The sequence below is a fragment of the Pelophylax lessonae genome, assembly GCF_965119305.1.
Source record: "Pelophylax lessonae genome assembly, chromosome: 10".
Taxonomy (NCBI): Eukaryota; Metazoa; Chordata; class Amphibia; order Anura; family Ranidae; genus Pelophylax; species Pelophylax lessonae.
The window spans coordinates 8,098,856-8,113,617 of NC_138777.1; the positions used below are offsets into that span (position 1 = coordinate 8,098,856).

The 14,762-nt window shown below is 45.3% G+C and overlaps 1 protein-coding gene across 1 annotated transcript in view; it reads right to left on the reverse strand.

The window, feature by feature from the left end:
- Positions 1-13,704, reverse strand: part of GAS2 (growth arrest specific 2) — a 136,582-nt gene extending 122,878 nt beyond the window's left edge. Inside the window, exon 1 of the mRNA XM_082270297.1 lies at positions 13,688-13,704. The gene's annotated coding sequence lies outside the window, so the exon portion shown is untranslated. The remainder of the gene's footprint in view (positions 1-13,687) is intronic.
- Positions 13,705-14,762: the final 1,058 nt, after the last annotated feature.

A 14,762-nucleotide genomic window follows, 5' to 3' on the forward strand; every position in this document is an offset into this window, starting at 1 on the left:
GAAAATGAAGTCCTGAGTAATTGGCTCCAGTTTCCAAGATACGGCTTCAGGTCAAAATTTCATCATAATATTTGATAATTAGGAGGGCGATGTGCGATTTTACTCCATAACTTTTCTGCAAACGATGATATAGGAAGCAATGAGAATGGTGCCACACCAATCATTATCAATGTATCTTTTTATTGATACCAATAACATAACTTTTCATTCATTTATAGGTTTTTCATGTAACATTCTCATGTTTCCTCTGCACCATCGGGACTGTGAAAGGCATGGACTTTTTTTTTTCTTGTTTAGCCAATGACGCAGATAAGATGCACATGTAATGCAACAATAATGAGCGTCCCAACTCTTGTCCTGATCCCTACTCTACATCCAAAATATAGGTGGTGCCTTTTTTTTTACCACTGCCATCATTCTGCACTTCTGAGATGCCAATGTAACCCCCACCACAAATGTAACCCCCACCACAAATGTAACCCCCGCCACAAATGTAACTCCCGCCACAAATGTAACCCCCGCCCCAAATGTAACCCCCACCACAAATGTAACCCCTGCCACAAATGTAACCCCCACCACAAATGTAACTCCGGCCACAAATGTAGCCCCCGCCACAAATGTAACCCCCGCCACAAATGTAACCCCCGACACAAATGTAACCCTGGCCACAAATGTAACCCCTGCCACAAATGTAGCCCCCGCCACAAATGTAACTCCCGCCACAAATGTAACCCCCGCCACAAATGTAACCCCCGACACAAATGTAACCCTGGCCACAAATGTAACCCCCGCCACAAATGTAACCCCGCCAAAAATGTAACCCCCACCACAAATGTAACCCCCGACACAAATGTAACCCTGGCCACAAATGTAACCCCGCCAAAAATGTAACCCCCACCACAAATGTAACCCCCGACACAAATATAACCCCCGCCACAAATGTAACCCCTGACACAAATGTAGCCCCCCGCCATAAATGTAACCCCCGCCACAAATGTAACTCCCGCCACAAATGTAACCCCTGCCACAAATGTAACCCCCGTGTGGGGTGTTGGTTGGTTTCTCAGGCCAAGAGGGTGGGACTTTTACGGGCAAGTGAAGGATACACAGTTGTTTGTAAAATAAATGATTGCAATTTATTGCAAATACAATTGTATATTCAAATAAAGAAAGTTTTTAAGACATTCGTGGTGATGTAAGGTGTTTGGGTTACAGACCCAAAGTGCATAGAAGAAATGCTAAGTTGGAAAAAGAGTTTCCGTGACAAGGGTGCAATATATGTGACTTTATTTTGATGAAAGAAACTCTGTTTCTCCAGGCTGGGTTGCTTGGATGCTTCACAGAGAGTTCATCAAAAAGGTTGACCCGACGCGTTTCGGCTAACAGAGTAGCCTTTGTCAAGGGTTTTTTGTCACCAAGTCTGTAGAGATAGTGACGGGTTTAATTATCATCAATGTATGTTATGTATGAAATTGGTAATAAAAGAAAACATTTTTAAAGTACATACATTTGACCTGTTTTGGTGATTTTTGTTCAGAGCTTAGAAGGTCCGCAGCGAGAATCAAGGTGAGCAACCTGCAGATGTGGTGAGTGGTAAATGTCAGGAGATATTAAAAGGAAAGGATTTTAAGAAAGAACTAACATTATCGGTGGCGTCGACTTACTGAATATTGGTTGGTCTGTTTGTATCTGGATTGGCAGATGAGATTGTCGGCAAACAATACATATATATATAGAAATATGTATCTCTCTGGACGTCCTTATATAATGACCAATCTGTTGGTGTATAATATATATACAAGGAATTGGTATCCCAAAATTTAGAAGGTGTATGTGAAAGGAAATAATTTGCATTACTTACAGGGTATATTGTAAGCTCACGGTATCTGGACAGCTCAAGGTAAAAAGGTGTTTTTTGCACGGGTGCAACTGTCCTCAAAGTCCGCTTGTATTTGGGTACTGTGCGGTATCTAAAAGCTGGAATACATGTGGCTAGTTTTGTTAAAGTTCGGAAAAAACACAGGCAAGTAAGGCCGAATGTAGTGCTTTTATTGGGAAGTGATGGTTGGAGCAATGAAAGGTAACACTTACAGTTGTTTTTGCTTTTTCTGCAGGTTGCGTCCGCTCTGTCTCCTCATTCCCTCGGTGTGAGGGTGATGTGAGGAGACGCTGATTCCCCGGCCTTTTTAAAGCCGGTTGCGCGTGCGCATTGTGCGCCGCACGTACCAGGCTTCTTGTGCGAGTGACGTCATAGCCCTGTTGTGCGCACGCGCCAGCGGGGTGCGTGCACATCGGGAGACTGATCGCACATTATTGGCTGCCGACACGGGAGGAAGGAACCAAGATCCCGGGAGAGGGGAGTCTTTTGGAAGATGGTATATTCCAAGGTGCCTAGTTTAACCCCTGGATTGCCCAGGGGTAGTGTTGAGCGAACACGGACTGTATTATTCGTGTTCGTACCGAATAAGTGGATTTTTTGTACCCGAACACGGACACGGACACTTTACTGTATGTTCGGGTAAAAATCCGTGTTCGGTCGTTTTATTTCCGGGTTTTGCATGCTTTGGCGCTCTTTTCATGGCGGGCTTTCAACAGCCAATCAACAATCGTTTAACTGGTGTGCCTTAAGCCATCCCAGCCATGCCTGCAAATGTCTCAGTAGCTGTGATTGGCCGTCTGAAGCATGTGACCAAGTCTTTATAAGTTCGAGGCAGCCGCAGCGGCGTCATTATGCTGCTTAGATTCAGGGACAGAGCACACATCAACGTGCTGGCTGCTGATTAGGGAAAGATAGGCAGGAAAAAACCATTTGTGTCCGGATAGAATTGAGGGACAGGTCGGAGTGTTTAGGCAGGGCGAGTTGTAGGCATTTTAGGGATAGAGTCTGCTGAATTATAGGGTCAGTGTCTTCTACAAACTACAATCGATATTGCTGTGTGGGGGGTGGGGTGAATCTGCACTCAATCCTGATCTACGATCTCTTCTCAATCCTGTTAGGGACAGAGTCTGCTGAATTTTAGGGAAACTGTGTTCTACAAACTACAATCGATATTGCTGTGTGGTGTGGGATTGGAGATAGGCAGGTGTCAGTGATCCACATCCATTTTTCTGTGTGTGAGCTGCAGTGAACACAATCTTTTTGGGCTGCAGTGAACACAATCTTTTTGGGCTGCAGTGAACACAATCTTTTTGGGCTGCAGTGAACACAATCTTTTTGGACTGCAGTGAACACAATCTTTTTGGGGTGCAGTGAACAAAATCTTTTTGGGGTGCAGTGAACACAATCCTTTTTGGTGTGCAGTGAACACAATCCTTTTTGGTGTGCAGTGAACACAATCTTTGTGGGGTGCAGTGAACAAAATCCTTTGTGGGGTGCAGTGAACACAATCTTTTTGGGGTGCAGTGAACAAAATCCTTTTTGGGGTGCAGTGAACAACATCCTTTTTGGGGTGCAGTGAACACAATCTTTTTGGGGTGCAGTGAACAAAATCCTTTGTGGGGTGCAGTGAACACAATCTTTTTGGGGTGCAGTGAACACAATCTTTTTGGGGTGGAGTGAACAACATCCTTTTTGGGGTGCAGTGAACAAAATCCTTTTTGGGGTGCAGTGAACAAAATCATTTTTGGGGTGCAGTGAACACAATCTTTTTGGGGTGCAGTGAACACAATCTTTGTGGGGTGCAGTGAACACAATCTTTTTGGGGTGGAGTGAACAACATCCTTTTTGGGGTGCAGTGAACAACATCCTTTTTGGGGTGCAGTGAACACAATCTTTTTGGGGTGCAGTGAACACAATCTTTGTGGGGTACAGTGAACAGAATCTTTGTGGGGTGCAGTGAACACAATCTTTGGGGGGTACAGTGAACACAATCTTTGTGAGGTGCAGTGAACACAATCTTTGTGGGGTGCAGTGAACACAATCATTGTGGGGTGCAGTGAACTCAATCTTTGTGGGGTACAGTGAACACAATCTCATACTTCTGAAGGTTTGAGGGTGCTGCCTGTTCCATACTCCCCCTACTCCTCATCTAGCCTTTTAGGGGTACAAACAATAGTAATTGGGGCCTAGTGTGGTTGTGTACGTGTGATATACATACACTTTTTTGGGATCATATTTTCTATTCCGCTATTTAATCAAAAACCTTTGGGGATCAGTTAAATTGGGGGATAGTCTGTGTTGGTACGTGTGAGAGAGATCCACCTTTCCAAGTTGTTGGGGTTCATCTCATACTTCTGAAGGTTTGAGGGTGCTGCCTGTTCCATACTCCCCCTACTCCTAGCCTTTTAGGGGTACAAACAATAGTAATTGGGGCCTAGTGTGGTTGTGTACGTGTGATATACATACACTTTTTTGGGATCATATTTTCTATTCCGCTATTTAATCAAAAACCTTTGGGGATCAGTTAAATTGGGGGATAGTCTGTGTTGGTACGTGTGAGAGAGATCCACCTTTCCAAGTTGTTGGGGTTCATCTCATACTTCTGAAGGTTTGAGGGTGCTGCCTGTTCCATACTCCCCCTACTCCTAGCCTTTTAGGGGTACAAACAATAGTAATTGGGGCCTAGTGTGGTTGTGTACGTGCGAGATACATACACTTTTTTTGATCATATTTCCTATTCCGCTATTCAATAAAAACCTTTGAGGATCAATTGAATTGCGGGATAGTCTGTGTCGGTACGTGTGAGAGAGATCCACCTTTCCAAGTTGTTGGGGTTCATCTCATACTTCTGAAGGTTTGAGGGTGCTGCCTGTTCCATACTCCCCCTACTCCTCATCTAGCCTTTTAGGGGTACAAACAATAGTAATTGGGGCCCAGTGTGGTTGTGTACGTGTGATATACATACACTTTTTTGGGATCATATTTTCTATTCCGCTATTTAATTTAACTGGGCCTCCATGCGAGACCTGTGTGCCTTGTTGCGCTGTTTTGAGTACTCCACCAACATGGCCAGTGGCAATGACGCCGTTCTCAGCTTAACTATCCCACTTCTATGCCTCCTTGAAAAAACAATTCGGGCGATGATGGAAGAGGATGTGGCACAGGATGAGGAGGAGGAGGAGGATGAAGAGGTAACATTTCCAAGGCTTTCAGGGCAGTCATTCGCAAGGGGCTCCGAGGGTGGGTTCCTGCACACGCAAACGCCAGGGACGCAATTGTCCAGCAGGGGCACAGTTCTGGAGGATGAGGAGGATGAGGAGGAGGAGGAGCTGGAGGAGGAGATGGAACCATGTTCACAGCAGGGTGGCACCCAGGCCAGCTCATGGCCATCACTGGTGCGTGGCTGGGGGGATACAGAGGACACGGACGATACACCTCCCACAGAGGACAGCCTTTCGTTGCCTCTGGGCAGCCTGGCACACATGAGCGATTACATGCTGCAGTGTCTCCACAACGACCGCCGAGTTGCCCACATTCTAACTTGTGCTGATTACTGGGTGGCCACGCTGCTGGATCCCCGTTACAAGGACAACGTACCGTCCTTAATTCACTCACTGGAGCGCGATCGCAAGATGCGCGAGTACAAGCGCACGCTGGTAGACGCCATGCTGCTGGCATTCCCATCTGACAGCGGGGCCACAGTGGAAGCACAAGGCAGAGGAGGAGGAGGAGGAGGTCGCCAACGCAACCAGGGCACCGCCAGCACCTCAGAAGGCAGGGTTAGCATGGCCGAAATGTGGAAAAGCTTTGTCAGCACGCCACAACAAACAGCAGCACCAGCAGCTCAGATGGAACGTCTTAGCAGGAGGCAGCATTTTACCAACATGGTGGAGCAGTATGTGTGCACACGCCTACATGTAGTGAATGACGGGTCTGCCCCCTTCAACTTCTGGGTCTCCAAATTGGGCACATGGCTTGAGCTTGCCCTTTACGCCTTGGAGGTGCTGGCGTGCCCTGCAGCCAGTGTATTATCTGAACGGGTATTTAGCACGGCTGGGGGCGTTATAACAGACAAGCGCAGCCGCCTGTCCAGAGACAATGTGGACAAGCTCACGTTCATTAAAATGAACCAGGCATGGATCCCACGGGACTTTTCCGTACCTTATGCAGAATAGCAATGGATACCGACCTTACCCACCCATTGTTCCATTTTTGCTCTTTCTCACTCTTTTGGGGTGTACCCTCATTTAAAATTTTTGAAAAGAAGCAGTGTTGGCTACCTCGTCCTCCTCCTCAGGGCCAGATTAATGTAGGGGCTATTGGAGCTGCAGCTCCAGGCCCCTACCTTTTATATAGGCCCCGGGTTGGCCATATTCACTGTTACCGCTCTTCTGTCACTTGTAAACACAGAAGTCTGGCTTCTATGCTCGCTTCCCCAGGCAGCACCCTCAGAACCTCCCCACACAGCGTGAAGGCCGGACAAGGAGGGACAGTTGGCGATGCATGGATGTGTTTATGGGCTTCAGAGACAGCATCCCATGTTGAATTAGGCATGCATGGCTGCACCCTTCCTCCTCTGGGTGCATGGCAAGGCACGGCCCTTAAGGCCCTTCAAAATCCTCAGCACCAAGCCCATGATGCTGTTAATCCGGCCCTGGTCCTCCTCCACCGCCGCTTCCACCTACACCGCCCATAGGTGTGCGCAGCCTATTGCATTAAGGTGTGCACCCCAAAGTTGAAATACACATGCATGTGTTTGCCAGCAGGGAGAGTAATGTATCGGGGCCATGTACCTGTAGGCAAGGAGAAATAGAGCAGAGCAGGTCCCAGGGAGATCTTTCCCATCTCCTCACTGGCAATGCTATGTGCCCTAGGTGATTAGGGTGTGCCCAGGCACACCCAGCACACCCTGTGCGCACGCCTATGTCACCGCCACATCCACCACCACCTCAACCTCCCTCCTACTCCATATGGGCCTCGTCCTTCAGAGATGAAGAAGAACATTGTTTTATTTTTCTGTTTTTTTTTTGTTGTTTTAAGTTATTTCCCTATCCACATTTGTTTGCAGAGCACTTGCCATGCTCTTAATTACGTTTTGCTGCCATTTGCAGCACTCTAGCCCTTTCCTTTGGTGTTTTAGAGCCATTTTAGTGCCTTAAAGTTCGGGTCCCCATTGACTTCAATGGGGTTCGGTGTCCGGGAAAAGTTCGGTAAAAGTCCGGGACACGGACCCGGACTTTTTTTTAAAGTTCGGCCGAACCCGTCGAACACGGACATCTAGGTGTTCGCTCAACCCTACCCAGGGGCTTTCCGTGCCGGGTGCGTTCTTCATAGTTGAGAAAAATCATCAGAGGTCAATTAATTATTCGAAAATATATTATGGAGGTATAAAATAATACAAGGTATACATTTATTTGTGTGATCATATAATCTTTAGTTTTAACAGCAGGAGTAAAAAGAAAGGAAAAAAGGGGGGAACTCATTGTACCCTGGAGGACAAAAAGCAGGGAGTTTGGAGGTCGTATGGAAAGGGAAGGGGGGGGGGGAAAGGGGGAAAGAGGGGGAGGGATTAGGGGATGGGGTGTGTATTTTGTCAGTTTTTTAAAAGATTTTTTGTATATACATGGGTAGATTTGTGTCTAATTTATATTTTTTTGGGGGGGGGGGGGTTTGTTTTTTTGTTTTAGTCAGTTTTTCCTGATACAAAGCCTTCTAAGAAGGGGCGATAGCTTGCTATCTCGTTTAGGCCTGGGGGTATGGTGGCTTTTAGACGTTGTATCCACCGTAGTTCTATTTGGAGGAGGCGTTTGTTCCAATCTCCCCCTCTATGTGGGATGTGGATTCTGTCTAGAGCTATAAAGTTTATTTTGGGCATTTTGTAGCCATGTTGGTACGCTACGTGTCTTCCTAGTGGGAGGTCAGGATTGCATAGTTCCATGTTATTTACATGTTTTCCAATTCTTTTTCCCATTTCTTGTTTGGTTTTCCCAACGTAGTATGCTCCGCATTCGCATCTCATCAGATAAATTACTCCCTTGGTCTTGCAGTTTGCAAAATGTTTTGGTATGAATTTTTCCCCATTTGGTAGTGTAGTTTCCACGCATTTTTTAATGACATTGCATTGAGCACAGGATCCACAAGGATATGTTCCTTTGGTTTTGCAGGGGTCTTTTCTGATGTTTTCTTTAAATTCACTGTGTATGAGGTTTTGTTGTAAGGAACCTGCTTTGCGGTATGTTATAGATGGATTGTCGGAAACCAGATGTTTTATTTTTGGGTCCTCTTTTAGAATAGGCCAGTGCTTTTGAAGAATGTTTTTTATGGAGGGATGTTCGTTGGTATATCTTAGTATAATCCGTGTGTTGTCTTTTTGTTCCTTTTCTTTGTCTTTATGTTTTTTTCCCCCTGGTTGTTTGGTTGGGAATAAGATATGTTGTCTTTCTTGTTGGTTCGCTTTGTTGTAAGCTTTTTTGAGTGTGGTTTTTGTGTAGCCTCTTTTGAGTAGTCTGTTTGTCAGGAGTCTTGCTTCATCTTGGAAGTCTTTGTCTAGGTTACAATTTCGTTTCAGTCGTAGATATTGACTGTACGGGATGGCTTTCTTAAGGGGGGTCGGGTGAAAACTGGTGGCATGTAAAATCGTATTTCCTGCTGTCTCTTTTCTGTATAGAGTTGTTCGTATCGCACCTTCTTCGTCTTTTATGATCCAGGTATCCAGGAAAGGGACTTTATGGTTGCTGTAGTTGAGTGTGAGGAACATATTGTAGTTATTTGTATTCATTGGCTTTAGGCATCCCTCAATTAGCTCTTCTGGTCCGTCCCATACAATCAATATATCGTCTATATATCGTTGCCATAGTGTGATATGGTCGGTATATAGGCTGTTTTCCTCCTTGGTTAGAAAATCTCGTTCCCAAGCTCCTAGGTATATGTTGGCGTAGGATGGGGCACAACTTGTGCCCATCGCTACGCCACACGTTTGTAGATAATAGGCCCCATCAATAATGTGCGATCAGTCTCCCGATGCGCACGCACCCCGCTGGCGTGTGCGCACAACAGGGCTATGACGTCACTCGCACAAGAAGCCTGGTACGTGCGGCGCACAATGCGCACGCGCAACCGGCTTTAAAAAGGCCGGGGAATCAGCGTCTCCTCACATCACCCTCACACCGAGGGAATGAGGAGACAGAGCGGACGCAACCTGCAGAAAAAGCAAAAACAACTGTAAGTGTTACCTTTCATTGCTCCAACCATCACTTCCCAATAAAAGCACTACATTCGGCCTTACTTGCCTGTGTTTTTTCCGAACTTTAACAAAACTAGCCACATGTATTCCAGCTTTTAGATACCGCACAGTACCCAAATACAAGCGGACTTTGAGGACAGTTGCACCCGTGCAAAAAACACCTTTTTACCTTGAGCTGTCCAGATACCGTGAGCTTACAATATACCCTGTAAGTAATGCAAATTATTTCCTTTCACATACACCTTCTAAATTTTGGGATACCAATTCCTTGTATATATATTATACACCAACAGATTGGTCATTATATAAGGACGTCCAGAGAGATACATATTTCTATATATATATGTATTGTTTGCCGACAATCTCATCTGCCAATCCAGATACAAACAGACCAACCAATATTCAGTAAGTCGACGCCACCGATAATGTTAGTTCTTTCTTAAAATCCTTTCTTTTTAATATCTCCTGACATTTACCACTCACCACATCTGCAGGTTGCTCACCTTGATTCTCGCTGCGGACCTTCTAAGCTCTGAACAAAAATCACCAAAACAGGTCAAATGTATGTACTTTAAAAATGTTTTCTTTTATTACCAATTTCATACATAACATACATTGATGATAATTAAACCCGTCACTATCTCTACAGACATGGTGACAAAAAACCCTTGACAAAGGCTACTCTGTTAGCCGAAACGCGTCGGGTCAACCTTTTTGATGAACTCTCTGTGAAGCATCCAAGCAACCCAGCCTGGAGAAACAGAGTTTCTTTCATCAAAATAAAGTCACATATATTGCACCATTGTCACGGAAACTCTTTTTCCAACTTAGCATTTCTTCTATGCACTTTGGGTCTGTAACCCAAACACCTTACATCACCACGAATGTCTTAAAAACTTTCTTTATTTGAATATACAATTGTATTTGCAATAAATTGCAATCATTTATTTTACAAACAACTGTGTATCCTTCACTTGCCCGTAAAAGTCCCACCCTCTTGGCCTGAGAAACCAACCAACACCCCACACCAGATTCCAAGGGACGGAGGCAAAACACAACTAAAAACTCTCCAGAGATCAACCCAAACAACAAATGTAACCCCCCGACACAAATGTAACCCCTGCCATAAAATTTAACCCCCGCCACAAATGTAACCCCCACCACAAATGTAACCCCCGCCACAAATGTAACCCCCACCACAAATGTAACCCCTGCCACAAATGTAACGCCCACCACAAATGTAACCCCCGCCACAAATGTAACCCCCGCCACAAATGTAACCCCGCCACAAATGTAACCCCGCCACAAATGTAACCCCCGCCACAAATGTAACCCCCGCCAAAAATGTAACCCCCTCCACAAATGTAACCCCCACCACAAATGTAACCTCCACCACAAATGTAACCCCGCCACAAATGTAACCCCCGCCACAAATGTAGCCCCCGCCACAAATGTAACCCCGCCACAAATGTAACTCCCGCCACAAATGTAACCCCTGCCACAAATGTAACCCCCGACACAAATGTAACCCCTGCCATAAAATTTAACCCCCGCCACAAATGTAACCCCCGCCACAAATGTAACCCCCACCACAAATGTAACCCCCGCCACAAATGTAACCCCCACCACAAATGTAACCCCTGCCACAAATGTAACCCCTGCCACAAATGTAACCCCCGCCACAAATGTAACCCCGCCACAAATGTAACCCCCGCCAAAAATGTAACCCCCTCCACAAATGTAACCCCCGACACAAATGTAACCCCCGACACAAATGTAACCCCCGCCACAAATGTAACCCCCGCCACAAATGTAACCCCCGCCACAAATGTAACCCCCGCCACAAATGTAGCCCCCGCCACAAATGTAACCCCGCCACAAATGTAACCCCCGCCACAAATGTATATATCTTAAAAACTTTAGCCAACCAGCACCTTTATTATTTATTATTAATATTATTATTATTGGTTATTATTATTATCTGTTTCCTAATTCATTTGATTAGGGTAAAATATAAACAGAGCAAGCTTCAGCTTTTACCACTTACGGACCAGAAGGTTTTACCCCCCCCCCCCCCCCTTCATGACCAGGCCATTTCTTGCGATACGGCAATTGCGCGGTCGTGCGACGCTGTACCCAAATAACATTGATGTCCTTTTTTCCCCACAAATAGAGCTTTCTTTTGGTGGTATTTGATCACCTGTGCAGTTTTTATTATATACAAAAAAAGAGTGAGAATTCTGAAAAAAAAAAAAAAAAACAATATTTTTCACATTCTGCTATATAACATTCCCAATAAAAAAATTTTAAATCTAAATTTTTCATCATTTTAGGCCAATTTGTATTCTGCTACATATTTTTGGTAAAAAAAAATCCCAATAAGCATATATTGATTTTTTTGCGCAAAATTTATCGCATCTGCAAACTAGGGGAAAAATTTATGTAATTTTTATTTTATTTTTACTAGTAATGGTGGCGATCTGCGATTTTTAGCAGGACTGCAACATTGCGGCTGACAGATCGGACCCCTAACTGACATTTTTGATACTTTTGGGGGTACAGTGACATTACTACAGTAATCAGTGCTAAAAATATGCACTGTCACTGTACTAATGACACTGGCAGGGAAGGGGTTAACACCAGGGGCGATCAAAGGGTTAAATGTGTCCCTAGGGGGTGTTTTCTAACTGTGTGGGGATGGGCTTGCAGGATGAACACAGAGACCTGTGTTCCTAAATAAGAGCTTCCCTGTATTCATTGCTGACAGAACAGCGATCTGCCGTGTTTACAACCGTTCTGTCTCCACAGGGAGCGATCGCGGGTGCCCGGCAGGAATCGCAGGCGCCGTGACATTCTTGACACTTTTGGGGGGACCAGTGACATTACTACAGTAATCAGTGCTGAAAATATGCACTGTCACTGTACTAATGACACTGGCAGGGAAGAGGTTAACACCAAGGGTGATCAAAAAGTTAAATGTATGCCTAGGGAGTGTTTTCTAACTGTGTGGGGGATGGGCTTGCTGCATGAACACAGAGATATGTGTTCCTTATGGGGGAAACCCAGATCCCTGTGTTCATCTGTGACCGAACGGCGGTCTGCCTTGTTTACATCAGCAAACCTCCATTCTGTCTCCATTGGGGGCGAACGCGGGTGGCCAGCGGACCCACTGATTGGCTCCCCCTCTGGCCAATCGGCATGTGTGCGCGCCCCCTGCTGCCTAATACACAAAGCGATGTACAGGTACGTAATTTCGCGTAATAGAGCCGAGCTGCCGCAGTAAAACTATGGGGGCTGGTCGGCAGTTGGTTAATAAATATTATTGAGATTTTTATATTAAAATGTATCTAAAGCCCAAAGGAATGCTGGCCAAACACGATACCAAAAATCAGCCGAAATTCGGTCATTTGGACAGTTCGTTCGTTTTTCGGCCAGTTAATGGGCACAAATCGGTAATCGGTTGTGAGCCGAAAAAAAAAAAAACAAAGGACGAGTTTGGAAATTTTCTGCCGAACGAACGATAAATTGAAGGGTTAATGTGTTTCTTGTCCGAACTGTTTGCACCGCGTATATGTGACAAAACGAACAAAAAACAGATTCATGTATGTCCATTGAACGATTTATCGGTCATTACATGATGGCACGATCGTCTGATCTCACAGCCAAGTGTTCGTTTTTCAAGAATGAGTTTGAACGATTTCTCGTATATTGTATGGCCAGCATTCATTTGCATGGAGTGTGGAATAATTAGACCTTCTTTTAGGTTTTTATTACTATTTTCTTCCACAGGGAAGAATTACACTGTCACTGGGGACACCTCTAATGAAACTTCTAATGGGGACACCTTTACCAATGACTACTGTCTAGGAGGGGATTTCTACTCACTTCCTGTTGTGTCCCTGCAGCTGGAAATTCCGGTGTCAGTGGGAGAAATAGTGCCCCATCATTGGTGTCAGTGGGAAGAATAGTGCCCCATCATTGGTATCAGTGGGAGGAATAGTGCCCCATCATTGGTGTCAGTGGGAGGAATAGTGCCCATCATTGGTGTCAGTGGGAGGAATAGTGCCCCATCATTGGTGTCAGTGGGAGGAATAGTGCCCCATCATTGGTGTCAGTGGGAGGAATAGTGCCTCATCATTGGTTTCAGTGGGAGAAATAGTGCCCCATCATTGGTATCAGTGGGAGGAATAGTGTCCCATCATTGGTGTCAGTTGGAGGAATAGTGCCCCATCATTGGTGTCAGTGGGAGGAATAGTGCCCCATCATTGGTATCAGTGGGAGGAATAGTGCCCCATCATTGGTGTCAGTGGGAGGAATAGTGCCCCATCATTGGTGTCAGTGGGAGGAATAGGGCCCCATCATCGGTGTCAGTGGGAGGAATAGTGCCCCATTTTTGGTGTCAGTTGGAGGCCCTTGAGACGTAGTTTGGAGATCACTGCTATAGATGATAGATCCCGATTGATATGCACCGGTCATCAGATAATTGGCATTTATGGAAGGATATGTATAAATCACCAGTCTCCCGATCGCTCGGCGCCCTCACACACACTCGATCGGTTACTTACTTTGCCGTCAGCTCATGTCTCTGATGGGGAAAGTAATGAGAGCGGAGTACGTTGTATTACACATAGACAGGCTGAGCAAACACAACTCAACGGCGGCCACGACGCCAAAGTGGGCGGGGAGAACAAAGACGGTACACAGGAGTCAGTCTGTTAGATGCGTTGCTTAGCAACTGTCGGAACAATAGACCTGCTGCACCTACCTGGTGACACAATGTATCAATGTGATGATGAATGGAGGAGATTGTACAACCAATGTCTCTATAGAGGAATCTTCTGATTTGCATAAGAAATGTACAGTATCTCACAAAAGTAAGTACACCCCTCACATTTTTCATGTGACAACACTGAAGAAATGACACTTTGCTACAATGTAAAGTAGTGAGTGTACAGCTTGTATAACAGTGTAACTTTGCTGTCCCCTCAAAATAACTCAACACACAGCCATTAATGTGGCTGCTGGCAACAAAAAGCTACTTTACATTGTAGCAAAGTGTCATTTCTTCAATGTTGTCACATGAAAAGATAGAATAAAATATTTACTAAAATGTGTACTTTTGTGAGATACTGTATGTAAATAGTGTTCGCACCACACATGTGAGGTACCGCCACGAACGTCTGAGTGAGAGCAGTAATTCTAGCACTAGATATCCTCTGAAACTCCAAACTGGTAACCTGTAAAAAATGTTCAAAGCGCCCCCTATGGAGATTTTTAAGTATTAAAGTTTGTTGCTTTTATATGAACGTGCGCACTTTTAAAGTAATAAAACTGAGAAATCACTTATGGGTGGAGCAATCCATGAAATGTTTCTGGTAGAACTCGGAGTGTTGAGATGGCAAAAAAACATAATTGCCTTCTCTGACCCCACCTCTAAATATGTGGAACAACCCATCACACCCAATGCAGGGGCTGGCCCTGCCCAGAATCTACCTTGAATTATGTAGGACTGCCCATCCTGCCCGAAACATGGGCTGACTCCACCCAGACCCCACCTCTAAATATGTAGGACTGTCCATCCTGCCTGAAACATGGGCTGACTCCACCCAGACCCCACCTCTAAATATGTAGGACTGTCCA